Source organism: Corvus hawaiiensis, chromosome 9 (genome assembly GCF_020740725.1).
Source record: "Corvus hawaiiensis isolate bCorHaw1 chromosome 9, bCorHaw1.pri.cur, whole genome shotgun sequence".
In the NCBI taxonomy this organism is placed as follows: domain Eukaryota; kingdom Metazoa; phylum Chordata; class Aves; order Passeriformes; family Corvidae; genus Corvus; species Corvus hawaiiensis.
In genome coordinates this window covers 20185569-20207578 of record NC_063221.1, presented here as the reverse complement: position 1 = coordinate 20207578, position 22010 = coordinate 20185569, and the positions used below count along the sequence as shown (strand labels likewise).

At 38.3% G+C, this 22010-nt stretch overlaps 1 protein-coding gene across 1 annotated transcript in view; it reads left to right on the top strand.

The window, feature by feature from the left end:
- The window catches only part of ADGRL2 (adhesion G protein-coupled receptor L2), a 384704-nt gene that overhangs the window by 39454 nt on the left and 323240 nt on the right, over window positions 1-22010 (top strand). The window lies entirely within an intron of this gene.

The window sequence follows — 22010 nt, the reverse complement described above, 5'->3', positions numbered from 1 at the left end:
TGATCTAGGCTTGATCCCATAAATCATGTGGTCTGGGAAATAAATGGGTTGGACTCTTGTGGTTGCAGAATGTGATAAATAAAAGGCCCATTCTGGGAGCTAAATCCAATTCCAGCTTCCCAGTCTAGGCAAATGTAGTGAGATCCTTAGAAATAGTCTGTATGGAGAGAGTGTTGAATAGAAATAAACTAAATAAACCTTCCCATATGGCTCATTGAGAACACCAGGATCTTCTGTTTGAATGTCTGAGTCCTCATCTGGTTTCGCTCAGTAGAGTGTGGATTTATACAAGGTACTGCTTATTTCCGACCATTTTTTAGAAACTCTCATAGCCCAAGAAGTTCAGAGGGAGCAACAGTAATAGTTTTAAATGTGCCCTGATTAATAGGGACCACCCTATGTCTTGTGTGTTTGACATTTGGAAATACCTGTTATTTAGTCCTGATGAGACAGAACTCAGCAAGAACCTACAACTGTTAATAGTTACTTCTGAAAACTTGCTTCTTAATATGTCCAACTGAGAATCAAGCAAAGTTGGGTGGGAGCTATTTTTGTGTCTAGTAATATTTTAATCACTTAATAAAATGCAAAGTCAATATGATTGCATTAGTGATATGATTCAAATACATGGAAACTCAGATTTCTGGAAAACTGTCCTGGACTGGAGGCTGCCTGCTGTTTCAGATGATTATCACTTCCCCTGTGAAAGGGTGGGGGGAAATGGTTCAAGCAGGTAACAGCTGCTTAATTTGCTTTCTTAGTCTCACATCACCCACATATGGAAGAAGCAAAATCAGGTTAACACCCAAATTTAAACATAGTAGACATGTATTCTCATGATGTCAGTAATAGAAGTATGTGTAAAGCAGCATGTATATTCTGGAAAGGAAGCTAACCGTTGAAGCCAAGAAACATAGTCTGGCACAAATCTTTTTACAAGTCCAGAAAGACTCGATGATCTACAGATAGGTGTAGCTTAACAGCAGGAAGAAAAAGGAAAAGGGGGTTGGGCAGCTGTCTGCTGTGTTAGTAGTACCAGACAGTGCCAGAGAGTTGGGAGTAGCTTCAATGGGTAGTAGTGCAATTCCACAAATCTATTGCTTTGTTTCATTCTGTGTTTGGAATGAACACAGTCCAACACTAGCAAGTTTCGCTACACAGTGAGGATCTGGCACAAACTGTGAACACAAAAATAGTGAGGGAGATTCCTCAAATTATCATGAGTTAAGATCATATTTGGAGAAATGTTAGCCTGTTGTCTTAATAATTGCTGTGATTTTTATCTAAAATATTAAATTCTCCATATGAGGAAATATTCAAGACATTTTATGGGAAGAATGCAGTTACAGTTTCTAAAAACCTGCTAGCATAAGATAGAAGAATCAATTATCAGTCACTCAGGTAGTAAAATGCACAAATAAAATGAGTTCTAATAACTACATATTCAGAGTAGACATGTTCTGCAGGTAGTTGCCTGTTTTCTGGGCACCGTGCACAGTGTATAAGCAATCAGTAAAATCTTTCTGGTTTAATTTAAAGGACTTTTAATTTTTTCCCTCTGGTTTATTTATTGATGATATTTCATGTTACTGGCATAAACACATCATACCAGGGAAGAAAAAGAAGCCTATTTATGGACAAATGAGCACAGAGGCCCCGTTCAACAAGAATTTTTACAATAGGCCTTTGCAGTGCATTGGTTTTAGAGAGAGGGACGAGCTGGTCTTCTTAAAAGGATAATTCCTTTGATATTTTAAGTCTCACTGCTAAACAATATTTCTGCCTAATGAGAGGACTACAGCTGTTTACAGAGATGTGTGTTGCCCAGAGCAAACAGAGCAAGGCTGGGGGGAACAGATTGACACCATCAGCCCAGGAGCTGCCCTCGTAACTGCAGAATGAGACACCAAAAGGTCTGTCTGGTTTAGTGCCCTAGTTCTGGTAGCCCCCCACTTCTCTGAAGTTTTCCTGTCATGTATTTGGGCACCAGCTGTGAAAATCTTAACCTGCCACATTCTCATCCCTTCCCAGTGTAGTTACTCCTAGGGCCAGAGCCATAAAATCAAACTAGATGGTTGCTTAGGGCAGAAGATTGCCAGAGGAAGGAGAATTAGCCAAGGCCTTTCTTCTATTTGTCTGTCCCAGAGCCCCTGAAAACCAGACTTGTCACTGAAAAAAAAGTGGTTTCAGGGAGTGGGGGGGTGTGGGAAAATAGCTGCTTTGTCCATTACCCTTATCAGGTCTGGACTGGCTGGCACTGATTCTATCCCATCATCCTAGGGATGGAAATTCTTGGGTTTTTTTCTTTTATTACTCCTTCCCCATACTGGGAAGATTTGAGTTAGATTCTTGCCTGCTCTTTAAAGCTATTAGTGGAATATTCTTTCTGTACACTTAGCTGGCAGGTAAAGTTTAATAATTCTGCTGTTACCTTTATGTTGCCAATCCACTGACATTGTAACAATAAGAAAGTTTCAAAATCTAAACAAAAATTAGAGTAAGAATGAGCAGAGAAATTACTCTCTAATCTACCCAAAGCTGTATTATTACTGCTTAGTGTCTGAGCTCAGTAGTGGGGAAGGGGAAGCATGATAAATCACTGAGGAAGGACGTGCTTCAATAGAGCTCTGCTTTGGTCTTCAAATTAAGCCAAAATGAATTGGGCAGAAACATACTTTGAAACAACGTCCTCTTGCCCCCTCCTTTTCCCCTGAGTACATTAATGATTACAAGATGTGGGATACATATCTGAGCAGCAACAAGAGCCTGCCTCCCAAAGTGGAGAGGAATATGGGAACGCACCCAGAGGAAACATAAGTTAGCCACCAGGCTCTTAACATTAAGAAGTACTATCAGCAACAAGGGATTGTAATGCCACACATGTATCAAAACCAGGCTTTGATTCTGTATTTTTATTGGGATTTTAAAGGTATAAAGTGTCTGTTTTCAAATAAACAGACAATTGTCTTTGTTTCTTTTTTCTGAAGACTTGTATTTAAAGGTCAAAACTTTCTTCCATTTAGAACGTGAACATGATAGCACTTTACATTCCCTGGACATGAAATGGCAGTCTAAGACTTAATCCTATTTATAGACAAGGAAACTGAGGCACAGAGAGGTGTAATAACTGACAAAAAAGGCCAGAGTAAAACTATGTTCCTTGAAATCCAGTCCTCTACCCTGTTCTTTGATTAATTCTGTGTATCTGGTGAGCAACCTTTTGTCAACTCTTCAGTGACATTTTATTGTTCGTAGAAGTAAAGCAAATTTAAGAGATGCAGAAAGAGAACGCTGTCTCATGAAACACCATAAATCTGTCTTCCTGTGCCTCATTATTTTCTTCTTTGAGAAATCTGAGAGAAAAAGGACCTGCATTTTCTATCCCTTGCACTGTTTGCTGTGAAGGTACTTGTTCTGGATGGATTGGGGTGGTATGTTCTCAACAAAAGAAACAATTTCTCAAATTTATTGTTTTTCTCTGTAGATGAAAGAATTCACATTTTTGGAGTTTTTTATGATGTCATTTGGCTAAATTTAATTTTTCATATAATTAATATTCTGATGCCTGAACTTAAACAGTTCAAACTGTACCTCTGTGTGGACTCTTCTTTACAAGAAGATAGTCTTTTAGATGATCTGGCTATTTTATTTCTTCCTGTTTTTATAAAAATTCTCTTCTGCTCACAAAGCCCTGAATGGTATTCTCAGAGTAAAGGTTTGGAGTGGGACAAAAGATGCATTTTTCCTTTTCTTAGCCTGGGACTAATGGTATGATGGGTGTTTGCAATGATGTCCTGGGCCACAGAGGTGTGGTAAACTTCCTTTTAAGATCCTCAAGAGCTGCTGTAAATTTAAGAGGGCTGCCTTAGTTCTGCACTAGGAAAATACAAACAGCTTGTTGTAAGATGTCTCAAATCTCCTTCCCTTCTTTCTCCTTGGGCTGCCTCTCCTAAAAGATGCAATTCAAAGATTGCCCAACGCCTTTTGCCTGTAGTTACATTGGAATCTGTGTCTTCAGTTTCTGGTTAGACTAAATATTTAGCCATTTTATTAATAATCATATACAATTGCCTAAGTTATCAACAAGGTGATTTATTGTGAGTTTAATAAGACAGGAGTGTTTAGATTCAGATTTTTCTCTGTGGTCAATAAATGTATACTGCTACATGTACAGCCAAACTTCATCTTTGCGTGATTTATTCCACTGCTGTTTTGACAGCAAGAAAAAACTGGATAACAGTTTTCTTTAATAAAAAAAAGTCCAGGATTAGGACAGCCTTCTTTTGTCATTACTGCCTTCAAAATGATTCTGGGCTGAATTCATGTACAATCTATCATATTATCCAAGGGCTTTCTATGAATAACTTCAAGTCAGTGGTGAAGATATAAAGGCAGAGTATCAAAGTCAGCATTAACTTTCAATAATTTGTTCCAGGGTTAGCTAATGCAGATCAAAGTATTCATCTATGTGATATGTCAAGCCACAACAAACTGTATTACGGGTTGTATATCTTCTTCAGTCAAAGTAAAATCCAAAAGTGAAATAAGTGTTTGTGGATGTATAAACATCCACCAAATTCAGTTGGTGTCTAAGACAGAAGGGGTATATCCTAGCAAATCAAGAATTTCCAATTATTTCACTTTCTCATCTCTGAAAATTTTTTTTCAGAAATATAGAATAAGAGTAAAAGTAGTAAAAAAAAAAAAAAGGTAAAAAAAGTCAGTATGTTATTTACAGTCCAAATAAATTCTTCACTTTGCTCAATAGTAACAGGTATTTTCATGGCTTAAGAGTAACAGGTATTTTCATTGGCTAAATGAAGTTCCTGTAATAACTCTGCTTTTTAAAGAACATAGAAATCTAATCATTTCAACTGGTCATACTTATTTGGCTGTTAGAGATCTGCTGTCAGTTTCTTTACCACATTTGTATAATAGAGATAAGAAAGCTGGACTCCAAAGATTTCATGCCAGGTAAATGTAAAAAACTCCAAAGTGTCAGCATAGACACTGATAATGTGCATTTACCTCAGAAATCTGGAGGAAGAAAACCCTCATCACTAGATAGGTGTGCTGAATTCAGGACCTTATTGCATTGGGGGTTGTATGTGGGTACACATGCAGGTCTTTGCACACATTGGTGTGCAAATGCACACATTTACAGTAAGTGGGGTTTGCCTTATCTCAGGCTCTTATCTCACTGTTAGTGGCTGTTCTTCAGGAACTGACAGACCACTGATAAAAACACTTGGTGAAGTTGTCTCTTGATACATGAGTTTAAGTAATTTTCCTCAATTATTTTGAATTATCAGCTTGTCTTTCAATCAGAAATACTGGTCTTTCATGCTAGCCATAAACTGGAAATCTTGGATATATTTCATGGCTCTCATGGAAACGTCTTCATTACCTCAGTGATGAGTCATCACTGCCATAATCTCATAGCTTTATTAGAATTACTGCAGGGGCTCTAACACTCAGTTTCTAAGAACTGACAATGAACCATAGAAGTAGGGCAAAAGCATCCTCTGAGGACCTGGAACCTGTCAAGAAGGGGATACAGGAAGTTGCAAGGAACTGCATTAACCATTGCTTCACTCCCTCTATATCTTGTTTCTCGCTACCTTTCTTTTTGAGGGTTGTTGGCTTGGATTTGGCAGGGAGCAGGGTTGGAGTCTGTGATCCCAGGGGACACTTTATTCTGACCAATTGTGGAAGCAGCAGCAAGGGATAGGAGACCAACCAAAGAATGGCGTGGTTTAGGAGAAAACACAGTGGACTCACAGGCAGCCAAATGCTGTTTCCTGAGTTGTTAGAACCCCTCCTTGCATATGGTGGCATCTGTGCTGACCTTGAGGAAGTTGTGGTGTTTATGCAGATGCACAAAACCTTCAGGCAGTCTGTGTTTCCTGCTTCCAAGGAAGTCCAGGCTCCTCAGGACAGCTGAGGTGGGATAATGAAAAAGTGATACCCCTGCAGAGTATCCTTCCTCAGAAATTAGTAGCCAAGGGAAATCTGAAGTGCACTAGATCATGGGTGCTTTCAGGGGATAATACTGACAGTACAGGCAACCAGCTGGGGAAGGCTGGTAAACTGTACTAAGAGCTTTGGGGGAGAGGAGGAGGGGGAAACGTTCAGCTAAGCAAATCCAGGGTTGGTTTTATGGAACTCACTGCACAAGGAGTGGGGATAGACAGCTCTTTGTGGCAGCAGCTGAGCCCTGGAGACTAGGGTGCAGGAGTTAGGGGAGGGTGTGTACAGGGAAAGGGCAGCATAAGCCACTGTTGAGAAGAAGGGTCAACCAAAGCACTTTGAATACAACTGACCTGATCCTAAATTTTAGCAGAATTCCTAAAAAAAGCAGCAACCTGGAAACAAAGCAGCCTGTGCAGATTGGGAGTAGACGGTCCAATACTATTTTTAACTTTGTTTCAATATCTGGTCCCGCTGAGTAGACGTGGGGAGGAGGCAAGCTGTGACATCTCGGTTTTCAGAAAGCTAAAAGGAGAGCATTACTACAGCACATTGCCTCTGGCTGAGGAAGAAAGCTCAACCAAATTCTCTTTTTCTCACATAAAGGAGGTCTTGTAATTATGGATGAAAGCAAGATCCTCTCTACAAACAAACAAACAATTAAAAAGTCCTTCAGTAATTGTCCAGAAGAACTTAATTAATCAAGACTGCTATATTGTTGCGACCTTGCAAACTCTTCTGCTGTAGTGCCTATGTGAGGAGCATCAGAAGTGGCCTGTTCTAAACGTATTTTGTGGCTACGGTATTAGCCAGCATGTTTTCCAACTACTGTATAGGAAAGAGATCACCACTTTAACAGTTTTCAATAATACTCCATTAAATTGAGTTTCCTAAACAGCTTCAGGGAGATTTAGAGGAGGAAGGTGGCTTTGGCCAAATGGTACGTGCATCTGCACACCCTGAAAAATGGTTGTATTTTCGCTGAGCTTATTTGGACCTATATGTTAAAAGAGTTAAAATTCTGCCTTCCAATAAGCATCAGTCTAACCTCTGCATAAATACAACCTGGTGGCTTTGTAAGCAACCTGCAGCACTCCTGTCTTGACAGCAAGAGTCTATTCCAATTGCAGTAATGCCACAATATTGACCTTGTTGGCATTGTTTTTATTGTTAAAGGAGCATTAATTTCTATATTGGATCATTTAGAAATTATAATGTAAAACAAAAAAAAACAAACCAAAGAAGCACAGCTCAAACCAGTTCATAGTCAAGGCAAAGTGATGAAATCCTCTCCAGCTTTGGTTTTGTTGGAACAAAGCTGACAATTACTGCCCAAAATGTAGAAATGCTTTAGAGACCACAGAACAGTATTAGATAATCTCAATAACCTCTCAGCTTGGGGTTAGTGGTTCACTGATTTTTGTCTAGCAAGAGACATGCGTTTTTGCTTTATTACACCTTGGGATGTGTTCTTCTTTTAGCTGAGGTAATTTCCTAGATGAAGTGCTGACCGTGGCTGGGCACTGCCGTTTGTCTCCTGTTCAGGTCTCTAATATGTGGTGTCTCTGCTGCCTGTTGTTGTGGCCTTTAGCCTGCTTGTGCTCCTGTGAGTCTCCTGAGGAGCAGCTTCAACAAAACCCTGCTGCCCCTCTGTGACCATGACAGGAGGTTTTGCTGTCTCAGTGGCCGGCTGCAAGGCTCTCTTATGCCCTGTGGAGTTCTGAAATTCCTGTTGGCAAAGGAGCACTCCAAACTGCATTATTCTGGCTGCTGCAGGAAATGAACGGTGGCTGGAGTCTTGCCACCCTTTTGGTTATGCAAATCGGGAATTATGCAGAAGAGCTATTTGAGTCTTGTTTTATTTTTGCTTAATCAGTTGTCAACATGTTTATACAGTTCAGTCACTGTCACTTGCCATTGTTTTGCCCTGACTCCATGTTTGCAGAGGAGTTCATCACAGGGAAGGGCGGGCAAAGAGGCTGCTCCTTTGAGAAGCAGCCGGGTGAGGCTTGCAGGCATTCCCCAGAGGCACTGGGAAGCCACCGTCCTAACCAGGCACTGCAACCCCCATGAGAGAAGAAAACACAAATTGCCAACTGGTGAATCTGCCTATTAAGCCCATGCCAAATCAGTCCCATTTGATGCTGGCTTGTCCTAAGAGAGATTCCTGTCTTAATGAAAGCTTAATGAAAGTGCAGATCTAGAGTAACTTTATCACCTGTAATTGGGTTGTCGTGGATTTGTTCCACCCTGAGGTTGGTATGTGGTGCAGAGCCTCCTTCATGGTAGGAGGAGGGAAGGATGAAGCCAGCAAGGTTTAATATCTGCGCTGCCACCTACCTGCGTGCTGTGGCCAAGAAAGACTGAGACAGGTAGAAGTGAGAGTTACTCTCATTAGGCAGACACAGAGTGTAAACCTATCATCCTTACTGGGTAATGACTGAGTGAAGCGAGCAGCATTCACCCACTTGTTCTCATTAGGGTGGATTCCATTGGGGCTCAGGGCTTCCCCTGGCATAGAAAGCTATAATTCATATTTCACAACACCAGCTCTTGTAAATATGATGTAGAAATCAATAAGTTCATTTTTTTAACTCATGTTCCAGTTTTCAGGTTATTAAGAAGTTCCTCATAGCCTACTTTTTACAGATCTTACTGCATGTTCTGTCATATCACCTCTAATTTTGTGTTGCCTCTTAAAAATACACACTTGCTTGTTTTTTTGAATTACAGAAACCCTGAAAGGAGTGATTTTTCAGTTCTCAAACCACCATTAATCATGAAAGCTGTTGTAACTCATGGAGGCAAATTGTGAGCATGGTTTTTTGGGTCTTTGGGGTTTTGGTGGTGTTTGTTTTTTTTCTCTCAGATAAGTTTACCATAATTTGCAATTGCTTTCAAGCAGTGTGTAAATGATGCATCCGGTGTCTGCTAAACATTAGTCCCCCACTAAAGAATAACTATGAATTTATACCTACTGAAACTGGCATTTGCAGTGCATATAGAACAATATTCCCACCCCTCAGCTAAAAAGCAAACCTCATTTTCTTTTTTCTTTTTCTTTTTTTTTTGTCATAATCACAGAATCGGTAGCAGGTAGAAACAGCAGCTTGTTCTCATAAATGAGAAGAGCTGTAAACATTGATTAATCTTCATGTAAATTCCTTTTGCCACAACCCTGCTGACAGATCATTATCCTCTCGAATGCCTGTCTCTTTAGCCATACTGCCTTGCGACTTTGTCATCCTCTATTAAGTAAACTGGGCTGTGCGTGGCTTGGAAAGGAGAACAATAGAGACTTGGGTGTTGCAGTCGGGGCTGTTGGCAAATTAATAGATGACACCTCTTGCCACTTAGAGAAGCAAGAGGAGGACTAAATGAGTTCATCAGCACAGGGCTCAGCAGTGATGTTTTGGCTGGGTTTAGTGTGGCTGATGAGACACGAAACTAAACTGTAACAGTTGCTCAGCTCCTTGCGTGATTGTTAAGCCTGGTATCTTGGCCAAGTTCCATTTTTGGTCATTATGTTGTCCTTTCTGCTGTTCCCCTGTAGTTTCAGCTGGATTAATTCTTTTTTACTTCCCCTTCTGGAAACAGCTATTTGGCACTACTGGCACTCTTCACTGGCATCCCAGAGGCTGACTGCATGTCAGTGATAGGTGGATATGAGGGAGTAATCTTCATCTAAACCCTATAAAGCATTTGATCTAAAAAGATGAAAGGACCCTAAATAAAGGAAGTATTGCTGTTATTCAATCACAAATAGAAAGAACTTCCTACGATCATCATATTGATGTTGACACCTGGTACTCAAGGAGTGGAAAAAGTCTTCTGAGTTGGTTTTGGTTTCCCCATTCTCCCGTTCATGTTGCATCTGAAAGCCTGCCTGACTGTATTGCTTTTATCCGGTCGCTACTGACCAATAATGCTTTTATTAAATTGCAGTATTTCCAAGGTAACACTTTGTCAGCTAGAGATAAAAATTGTTGCATTCAATTTCCTCTGCACAAATGACATTCCTCAGTCAAAATGCACATGATAAGCAAGTCATTGTCCATCGAGCACTGAGGAAGGACACCTCCTGAGTTATTAGTAATGTGAATTTGTATATATGAAACAAAACAAACTAAACTCTTCCCAAAGCACTATGCTCGTAAGTATAATGAAACAATACTAGTTATTATCTGCTGTAGGTAGCACATGAGAAATGCCAGTTTAAATGTAAATTATTACAAATACAGCTATTCTAAGTAATTTACATATATTTACGGAGTATTTCTTGTGTGTAATAAAATACTTACCAGTAGCTATAAATCTTTTAAGTTTCAGTGTTGTCAAATGCCTTTTTCCATCCTTTTATGGTCTTAAGCAACCTCTGTTCTGTATTTTCATAATCTTCTTACTAATACTGTGGAATAATAGTCTTTGGCCTTTAGTTGAAGGTGTGGGACTAACTATTGCAACGAGAAAAACAAATGAAGTGAACATGCTGACCTCATTACAAAATAAGTGGTTGCCAAACAAATATTTCTAGCTTCTTCCTTAGAAACAATCTGATATGAAGCGGACAAGTATGTCTTCTGTTCAGCCTGTAAATACTTTGCATAAGTGTAATTAGGAACACACACTTTTTTCCCCCACAGTCAGTTTTAATTATGATCCTCTTCTCTTCCAATGTCCGTACTTTTGTTATTGAGGTCGTGGGTCGATTTTAATATTTGGAGGAGATAACAACAGAACTGAGGTCTTCTATGGAAACTGAGATATCAGATTGTTTTTACCAAAAGCCACATTTTAGAGTGAAGATTCAAATAGTCAGTCTGAAGAGATGGCATTGCCAAAAAAATTTAATACCCTTATTTTCCCTTTTGCTTCCAAGAAATGTTACTATAGAGCAATTTCATTTCCCTGAGAAGTACCAGAAACTTACAGTAGTTACTATTTGGGAAAATAAATTTATTGGAAGGGAGGAGGGTATATCTTAATGTTAGGATGTTAAACACCATTTTGTCTGTCTTTACTTTTTTTGAGTATAATACCAATAAAATTCTCTTTTGATTATAATCTTTGCATAAATTAGCACATAGATAGTTAATTTGGGTGAAACCTTAGCACATATAAATTTTAAGAAACTATGTTCTTTGGGCAATGCTTATATGAAGACTTTGAGCTTATTTCAGGACTCATTTTTTCTCCTAGAAAATGGGAAAGCATGCTCCTTGTCTTGTAATTCTAGGAGTTCTAGTTTTTGTGTTTAATATCTAATTGTAGAAAAATAAAGGAAGAAGTAGGGAAGCAGTGGGCAAAGTCCTGATTGAAATGTTATTAAAAGTTTGAGAAAACAATGCTAACAAGATGTAGTTCTTTATAAAACTATGCTATATGTATTTACTAATGTATTAGTGTGTTGGTCAATATTCAGAGGCTCTATTTTAAAAAAATCGAAACTATATCACTTAACAGTCTTACTAAATCACATATTCCTTAATGAAAAATTATTTTTAATGAAATCTGAGTGCACAGAGTTTGTCTTGACAAAGTCTCTAGAAAGGCTTTACATTATGTATGGTGGCCTAGTAATTTTATTTTGTTTTCATGGGGAGAAAATAATAGCTTAGTCTGTGAGTTTATATTAATATATATTTGGTGGGCAAATGTCATGAATGTTGCTAAGAACGGGTGGATGGTTCTTAGGAGTAGGTTCTAAGAACTTCAAATAGAGGCAGAGAAATCAGACTTGGATAATTTAGAGCTGATGCAACTGGCAAAAATAAAACACATCACAAGAGTACTGAAAGGTTCAAGAAATGCTCAGACGTTAGTGAAGAGTGAGCTAGACTTGAGTATGCCGGAAGGAATGACTCATATTTGTCTGCCCACACATTGGTGTCAGTGCAGCAGGGTCGTGAAGTGTGACAGTGTCTCTCTTACAACTACAAAACTATTTAATCAACACAACAAATACATTAGCAAATGAAAAGGTGTCTGAAGAAGAATTCGAGTACGATAAGAGATAAATTATTCTGTCATAGATAGGTCGGGCCTATGCATGTAGACTGCCTGGCCTGCCAGGTTCTCCTGGCCTGCTTCTTTCTTCTGAAAGGTCACAGAATTTAAAAGGGGAAAATTGGGGGCTGGATTTGTTATTCTGCCAGGCTCATAGCCTGTGTGCCTGTGGAATATTCTCTCTCTTTTCTCCCACTTTCTTTAGCATCTGCCACTATCACAAAAACGAGTCCATACTTATGTCAATGAAATGTGCATAGGAGGAGTTCCTGATAAATGGCATATGCAATCCTGGTCACAGGGTGGCAGTTGGTATGTGTATCAAACCAGGTGACTTAATGCTGAGATGCTCTCTCCCGGCTCACACCTACTCACTGTGTTATAGGGATGTATTTATGTCTCGGTTTGCAACAGCTAATCCCGGTTGTGGGTACTATACAGCAGATGGCATTTGCAACCTTGATTCTTCTTCTGGAATTAAATGTCTAGGCTCTTAAAAGCAAAACTATTTCTATCCCTGTGGCACTTTTCTTCCTGTTCTTGTCCAATAGTTTCAGCCTTTTTACTCCCTATATATGAGACATTAAGCTCTCTTCTTTTAAGTTGCTCTCTATTTGTGCTGAGGACAACATAAATAGACCTCAGCCTTGACTTGGTTTTGGTGACTGTTATAATCAGTCTATAATTTGTATATAAACCTGTTATTCCCCTTTAAAGTAACTTCTTACATATAAATCTACTAGGCCCATCTAGATGTGAAACTGGGAACAATCTACTTCAAAAATCCAACTTGAAGGTACTTAATAATGGAAAGCAAAATGTGGAAAATACCAAAATTCCCATGAATGAAGCAGTTGTGTTCACAGAGCAACTAGGGCTCTGTGAACCCTGGACAAAGGTGTTGGGTATGTCCTGAGAAGGTGTTTTGCTGAATCAGAAGGATTTGTGGATTCGGAACTTGGAGTCCTTCTCCATAAGGAACATTTAGAAATCTTTAGGGTATCAGGGTACTTCAGTTCCTTTGTAAGGAACTTCATTAATTCCCTGACTAGAAATCTGAAAGATCACAATTCCCTGTGTGGACTCCCAGCACTGTCTGCCCTGTGTAAGAAAAAACCACAACACTTCTGACATTTGTGGACTTCTGCTGCCTAACTGGAAAATGCCTCCAGACTTGAGGTGCTTCAAGAGCTAGGGATCACTTGAGCAGGTTGTGAAGTTTTGGACAAGGCTAACTATGAAGCAGAAATTAAGCTGTTCATCTTGCATGGAAGGATTGGCTGTGTAAGACCCTTGGGATGCCAAGAAGCAGCAGGGAGGAGAAGAGGCTCTGCTTTCTTCTGCAGTCCTTGTTTACAAACACTGGCAAATATAAGTACTTCTTTTACCACAGCTATCCAGTGAAAAATGCTATTCACACAAAGAAAAAGCATTTTAAGAACATCTGAGTTTTGGAAGCTACCAGAGGAAAAACCAAAAAGGATGCTGAATAAAACTTCATAAACTTATGTGGCATTAAATGGAATATTTATTAGGTAGTATCTCTTTGAAGAAAAAACATTGGTTCCCCAATTGTTCATTTGTATGTGTGCTTGAAGGATGAAGTTTAAGGGAAAAAAAGGAGAGGGAGATGCTTACAAAATACAAGGGAAAAGGCCAAGTTTAACATAACCTGATTTTGGAAATACAAAACTAATAAAGCTTGGCAAGGAGTTGTATGTGGTTATCCTGTTTAACTTTTAAGGGAAATCAACACTTGGAGGTTGTGTCTTTGAGAATCAACCCAGACTTCAAAAAGATATTCTGATAGTTGAGAAATAAACGTTAGATCTAGCAAAGCTCTTTCCAAGTTTCTTATAAATTTCTCTTATAATTTTTTATATCTCAGTGAAATGATGCAATTTGGAGTTAGTATTCTTGGGGGAAAAGGAAGGACTGAAAACTGGGAATTTATGGAAAAGGGAGGTGAATTGACTCCACTTTTCCCAGTGTTCTAGAATGATAATAATATTGGGTATAACAAGGAATGGAGAACCCATCCGGATCTGATTTTTGGCATGTGGATATAAATTCTAGCAATGCTTGCTGTTACATGTCCTTAAGAGATTTCAAAAGTAAAAATTATAACACCAAAACTATAGTCAATATTGAGAACGATTTCTATAATAATTGTAGAGTAATTTTGTATTCTCAGATGTGGAGGGAACCAAAAAAGATGTGAAGTTGCATGTCAGTCCTGGCATAGATTCCTCTATTTTAAAATTGCATTGTGCTTGGATACATCTGCTTTAAAACTGCCAATAACAAAAGACACCTACTTCTACATTTAAGGTATGAAAATTTTTTTTGTCCACTGTGGGCAATGAAAGGATTAGCTATACTCATAACTAGGCAACAGTTGTTGTTCTGTAGTCCTGTAATTGTAATGAAAGTACATAATCCACTTCTTTTCTTGCAAATCCTAATTTACAGATGTTGATAGAAATTGGAGGTAAATGTAGTTCTGTCATAATCTACTTTCTGTCAGATTTCCACAACAGAAATCAAAATAGAAGATTATTGCACAAGGAAAGGATTTTTATTTAAAAGATCTTTTTTTTTAAAAGTAAGCAGTTTGTTAACATTTCTAGCACTTGAAGGCTGTCTCCCTCAAAGTGATGGAAGCAAAAATGTAAAGTAAATCTAAAGGCTTGCATTTCATTAGCGTTTGCTGGAAAAGGGGAATACTACTTTACTTAAAGCACTCAGAGCTGGGCTATTGGGGAACAGCAAGTCTCATGCCTCAATAATGAAAGTTTCCTACCAGAAGGAGAACATACATGAGGTTCTGCTGTGTCTTATAAATCTAAAAACTCTCTTTTTTTTCTATCCCCTTCTTGTTTCAAAGGGGAAGTAAATAAAAAATTAATCTTTCATTTCCAGAAAATGGTTTAGAAACACTGACCCAGTTTCCTCATGATCAGACTTGGGGGCTGTTGGTATTAAATTTATTCGAAGTATGATTTCACTTTATTATATGCTTCTAATTTCATCGGTGTTCTTTAGATAATAAAGTGGATTAAATTGTTTTCATCCACAAAAGTTTGGGAATGTGTTGTTAATGCAGCTAGTTTTTACTGGAAAGCCTTTATTCTGAATAATTGTGTATTCTGTTCAGGACCTCACTGATGGGAAGCAAAGTGTTTCTCTCCTTCATTTGCAGTACTTAAGTGAAGAGCCAGATGGGTCCAGTAGCTAGAGCTATAAAAGGAGCTCTCCTATGCCTTTGGTCTGAAGTTCAATATCGTTACATCCCTAATAGCAGCTGCTTCTGTTTGAACCCTGGGTTATGAAAAATGAACTGTATTAAATGGGAAATCATTAACTATCAGCTGAGTAATAGTACTGTACTGTGTAGGCCTGCCTAAATCACCAGTGTATGCCTCCTTACATGCAAAGAGCTGCTCTTCAGAATAACATAGTGAAACACTGACAGAAGGGCTACTACTTAAGCCTCAAGCCACACAAAAAAACCCTCTCAAACAACATATATTTTTTTTTAGGGTTTCAGCCAGTTACTGATGATCAGCATACGGGCAGCTGAAGAAGTGATAAAACACAGTGTTATGCTAAAATTCCCAGTGTGTGTGCATATGTATGAATAGACATATATATACCAAATATATAGAAAGTGGTAACTCTGTTTGTGTTCAGAATTCTCCCTGTTATGCGACTGTCCTGCCTTAAAATCTGTTAAATTGTACCTGCCTGCTATCTTGGCTTTCTTGTGAATGCTGAATTTGCTGGTTTTATCTTGCTTTTATGCAGGATGTGAAGACCACAAACAGAAAAACATATGCTATTTGAAAATCACATCAAATCAGGAATGATGTTGATGGCCTGAATAAAAATTGTTCCAAACTAGACCTTTATTTGTCTGAAAGAATTAGCTTCTATAAAATGTCACAACAGATTAGCACTGGAAAGCTCCCTATTGTGTGTAGTCTCAGAGTGCTCAAACAGATCAGCTGTGGCTTGTGAATCTTTGCAGCAAGACTTTTTTTGCTCAGCTTTGCTGTTTTGTGTGTTTGCAGGGTGTTTGTTACTGCTTTTTCCAGTGTTTCTGCTCTCAGTCTTTTATCATTTTATATTGTTACATAGTCAAGAATTATATAAAAAAAGAAGTAACCATTACCATACAGCTCTCAGCTCAAACTTCTATAACCTCATCTATTCCAAAAGCCAAGAAAACTAAGAAATGCCCACTCCCCAAGTTAATGATGCTGAAATAAGGCAAATTCATGCACATATGAAAGGAAGGGATTGCTCTTACCCTTTTTTACAAGGAAAATCAATGTCTTATGAGGTAACTTACAGCTAGAATTTATATGAAAACTCTCAGTGTTGTGCTGTTACTTGTATGAAGTGTGCAACAGGTGGTTCTTGAGGTTTTAACTTAGCATGAAACTATAACCACTAGTAATGTTCCACTCATTAATATAGCTCCATGAAACAGTGTGAGATAAACATATGAGATGGGAAATGCTTCACGAAGTAGTAATACTATCCAGACTTACACAGATGCACTGCAGACTTCTCCATAGCTTAAGTTTAGAATTTACAAGAGTTCCAAATCCTGCTATAGTTACTTCTCTATTCTTATCCTTTTTTCTGATGTAACATAAAGTGTCTAAAACTGATACAAAAGAGCCTCTAAATGCAAAAGCCAGTGCTGCAAAGAACCATACTTTCTTACTTCACTCTCTTCATATATTCAATAATGAATGCAATGGCACAAATCAGCAAAATAGCAAATGATATGGCTAGAGCTAGAGAACATACTTTTCTGCAACATGAGATAAATAGTATTTAAATAAGAGAGTGTTTAATGGGATGTGAAACTATGATAAATGCATATATTACATATTCTTTGATACTTGCTGAGGCATCAGAGAACTGTGCTGTCTTAAAGGCAGAAATTCATGAGAATCGCTGTATGCAGTCTTGGTGTGGGTACGTAGTGAAAATAGCATCCAGAGGACTTCTAAGTACTGAGGAAGAAGATTAACCCTCTGATTTACAGTGTTAGCATCTCTTTCATTTCTAATGCTCAGACATACAGTTATATAGGTGATGGTGCCAAGCCTGAACCTTCTATGTTCCTCTTGCTCCCTGAGGTCTAAAGGCTTATTAATTGTTTAGTGCAGATTAGTTGGCCATATCTGACTGTTCTGATCTAGCAAGGATGTTGTCTGTGAAGCCCAAGAATAATGAAACAATAGGCACTGCTAAGTTAAGATGTCAGCTTTAGATTCTCTTGGTAGTTTGCTGTCTCCAGAGGTGCAATTTGGGAATCAAATATTCAATAAATGAAGCTTTTGTAGAGGCAGACCATGTAGTTTATATTGAAAATAAGTGGCTGTGATCCTATTGATCAGTTACAGACTCAGGTATAGACTGAGAGTCCCTTTCCCTTACCATCCTAACTGTTGAAGGGTAATAAAAATACAGTATGAAAAGTGACTGAAATTGCCCTGTCTCCAGTCATTGCCCTTAAACCTGACAGAAAAGACAGCAATCTGAAGGTCCTTTGACTAATTTGAAATATGTAAGCAGTTAGATCAGTCCACTGTGTTCTGTGGTAGGCAAACATGGCTAGTGTTAGCAAATAGTAAGTTGTGCTTGTTGTTGTGGAGTTAGTTTCTATGAGAACTCAACAGCTTGCATAACGTCACACAGGACACAAACTATTGCTGAGCTGTAAAAGGTGAGTCCTGCTTCTCAGTGTACCTTCATACTGTCATGGCATCATTCTGCTAATACTTCCAGTGCTAAATATAAGTTTAGGCTTGAAGAATTAGATCATACTCCCTAACTTCAGTTTCCTTTTCATCACACCAGAAGGTGTGTCTTGCTTACTTAAGTACTGGTTAAATGTCTCCTGGCTGTTCAGCAAGGACTGCTGGCAAAGCAACGTAGACCATACATTTTCTTTCATCACTGTTAGGGTATAAATTACTTGTAAAGCACATTGTTCTTAACAACATGAAAAAATAGGCCTCATAGTGAAGAGTATGATCAAATATTTGCAATTAAACACATCATCTGCCTTTGCAGTGATAGTCTCTGAACATCCTGCATTTAGAATGAGTTGCACTGGAAACAGCATGAGAAATATGTAGCCACTCCTAGGTCAGGACAAAATACCAGGACTCGCCATTCCCAAGATGTCTTTCTTAATCCCTATGATTAAGTACATGAATTTATCCACCTCTTCTCCCTCCATCTCTTATCTCATTTGTTTTTGTATCAGGAGCCACGGTGACTGGGATTGAACCTTGGTAAGCATGAAAGGTAGTGTCCTGTGTGGGACACAAACAGGGATGGTCACAGTCTCTTCATACCAAACAATCATATTAGGAGGTGCTATTATAAAGCTGTTTTAAAACAAACTAACCCCCCAAAAAACCTAAAGACAATCTGGTGTCTTTCAGTACTCAACCTGGTGCGTCTTCCAATTTGACTCTAAGTATATAATAATAATGCACTAGAAATAAGCTTTAACGTTTAATTTAAGATTAAAGACTAAGCAGCCTTTACTACCTGAAAAGCTTAAAAATACTCTGTATCTTTTAGCTGTTTCTTTTTAAAGAAGTTGTGCTAATCAATTTCTTTTCAAAGCACTCGAGTTCCTAGCAGTTTCCCAAAACTGGAGAGAAATTTCTGTTCTTTGTAACCTAAATCAATCTCTGAAGAGCCTTATAAAAATAAAATAGCTTAAGGATGAAACAGCAGTAAGAAAGGAGATCCATCTACCAATTTATCAGTCTATCTATTTTCTAGCCATATCTATCTATAATGGTTAAAAGTTTTAAAGGACACTAAATTTAAGTATTTTATATTGCGTTTCATAAGGGCATTTCAATTTATCTCTATTCGTTTGGAAAGATGAATATTGTCACTGCACATTGTAGGCTTGTGTTGGCTAAAAAGAGTCAGGGGCATGACAGCATTTATAGAAGGCATGAGCTCAAATGTCAGTAGAGCGTCCAAAAATGGATGAAGCATCACCCAGCCACTGCCATCTGTTGAGTGTTTCATGACAGCTGTATCTTCTGACCAGAGCTGGTGCAGATAATCATGAAAGGCACAGAGGAAGCATACAACAGTTAGAAAGGGGAGGGGGGAATTCCACTTTAAACATTGTTTTTAATTGCACCATAATGATTTTTTAACAGACACCATGGTATGCAGCTTAGGCTCTGACCTGATTTAAAACAAACAATAAACCACAGTGCAGCTGAAAAGCAATTGAAATTTCCTCTGCAAGAAGGTTTTGTCCAGGCTAAGTATTTAATAGTGTTTCTCCCAGAGAATTTTGCCCTAAAGATACTCCTGCCACAACAAAAGAAGAAAAAAAAAACCAAACAACAACAACAAGAAAAAATGCCCCACAAAAAACAAACAAACAACAAAAAAAATACTGCCACAACTATTGTGTCAACAGGACAATCAAACCAAATATTCTTGTTATTGACTTGCTAATGGGAAGGGGTTTTTAAACCTTTTTCTTTTTAGAGAGGAGGGAAATTTTGGCCATCCAATTTGAGGTACGAATACTCTGAGGTGCACTTAAACTAAATGCTAGCTGAAATAATAAATGACTGTGGAATAGAGTAAAATCATTCCGGTTTTTCTATCATTTTCCCCAGAGTATGGATCTACTTTCTCCCCCAAGGCATACAAAACTGCCATATGACTTTATTGTTTCTGATACAAACTCTCATAAGCTGGGGAAGCTTCTAGATGAACTGGCAACCCGGACATGAAATCAATGGCACAGGCAGTAGCAAAGGGTAGGTGTCATTGCAAAGCAAAGTCTTTGATGTGAAAGCCTTCTCTTATCCTCTTATCTAACCCTTGCCTTCCCATAGCCATGTCTCATATTGTTCTGTCACTTCAGTATGTCAGGGTTGCTGTTATTACAGCTCTGTGTTACCCAGCAGATGTTGCTGTAAACTGGTACAGCATGAACAATGGGTGTTTAGTTCATCCCTTTGATAATGCTAATAAAGCATACTGCTTGGGAAATAAAATTGCTTAAAGATATGTTATTTTGAATGTGTCTGAAGCTAGGAGCTTAGACTTCTGCAAAATTTCAGATAACTTTACACGTTCAGATAGTGTTGGATGAACTTCAGCTGCTAACTTGTCTGATACGATGCTAATACAACTATTAAAAGTATAGGGAGTTTAGATCTTTGATTTAAAAGTAAATTATGAAATTAAAATCATAGCATAATGAATGCTAAGAGCGTGCCTGAGTCTGCAGCAGTCTGAAATTATTCAATAACTCAATGGGTTGCTGATATGGTCGAGCCTCAAAAGATTATTTTTTTCTTTTGTAAGAACAAGGGAGGTTATGATTGCTGCCATGTAGCTCAACAGGGTCCTCAGTATCTCTAAAGAAATGATCCCTCCCAAATCCAGATAACAGTTGACCATGTAATCTATCCAAAAACAAAATTGCCTCGAGGACATACAAGCCAAAGTTCACTTGTAGTACTGGTTCTCCTTTTATTAATCCCAGAAAGATGTCAGGCTGTAGTGTGGCTGTAATATCCTTCAGAGCAGCTTTGTTTATTTTTTACATCCATTCAAACACTCATAAGATGAGGAAATACGTAATTAATAATAATATGAGGAGGGGTGCCAAAGGCCATGACTTGCCTTCATGATGCATTGCTGCATATCTGAACTGCTCTGCTAGTTTAAATACCTTACACAATGTTAACCTTATCTGCCAGCAAGCCTCTGTTACTATTTGAAGAAGGAGTGGGTAGGAGTTATTTCTGAGATGTGTGTGATTCCATAGTGTTGGGTTACACTTGAGAGAAAATGACATTTCAAATACATATATGTATAAAACGTGCATTAAAGCAGTGCACCTTTAAAATACCAGTTCTGCTTCTTGGTCAGTGGGAGGCTCTGGCTTACTGCTACATTAGCGTTTACAAAATTCTTTGGCATTTATATCTTTTTATTTTACAAGTTTACTCTGAAAGAAGCTAGTAAAACAAAACATAAGTCTACCCTCCCCCTGAAAGTCACTTTTATGTTTCTTTCTTTTTTAACATGGCAAAGTGGTTGTAAAATGTACTCTTGATTCTTAAATAAAACAGCATGTAAGTAGGGTGGGTATGGCAAGTGGGCCCCTTTCTTGAGATTTTATAGACCGCACAGGACCTCAAACAGGAACAATGATGCTAAATGTAGATTTATTTTTTCCTAAGGGTTGCACAGAGGGCTTCATATTACTAAGAAAGACAGCAGATACTTCTAAAAATTTCTAAGAAACTGTTAAGTCAGGGAGAACTATTTCTTAATAACCAAAATTAAGTTCAATTGTAATACAATTAAGGAAGAAATGGGTGATTTCAGAATAGCTATTCAGATTCCTGTGAAACTTAACAGGGAACGGGATTGCCCCTCTAAGAAGAATAGGACAGACCATATAATTCGACATCTGGGATCTAGGAAGACCCCCAGTTGAGGGTACTATTGAAATTCAAACCCAAGAAAGAAATGTGTGAGGCGGAACCCTGCAATAGCTGCAATTGAGATGCCTGCCTTGTTTATGATTAAAGCTGATTAAAAATGCAAAAAGTACATTTCATTGTTAAAAACAGCGAACTGGAAGAGAGGAAAGAAAAGGATTTAGGATTCAATTTTGTAATTTTTAAATCCAAGGATTAAATGTGGAAAAGAATAGATCTGCAGCATTTTGAGGATTGGGGTTTTTGTTTAAGACTGCAATTGTGTGCTCTTTTTTCCAAGGTAAGCGAATGTTAAGTACAGAGATGCTATTGCTCCATGCTTCCATGCTAATAAGGCGTGCTTCCCACAGTGTGTGACAGACAGGATGAATACCATGCAGTGCTAATGGTTAATTTGTAGTGGCATGTGTGTTCCTTGAATGTTTGTGAAGTTTCATGATTCACCATCACACAATTGAATCACTCCTTTTTTAAAGATATAGTGATACGTAATGAGAT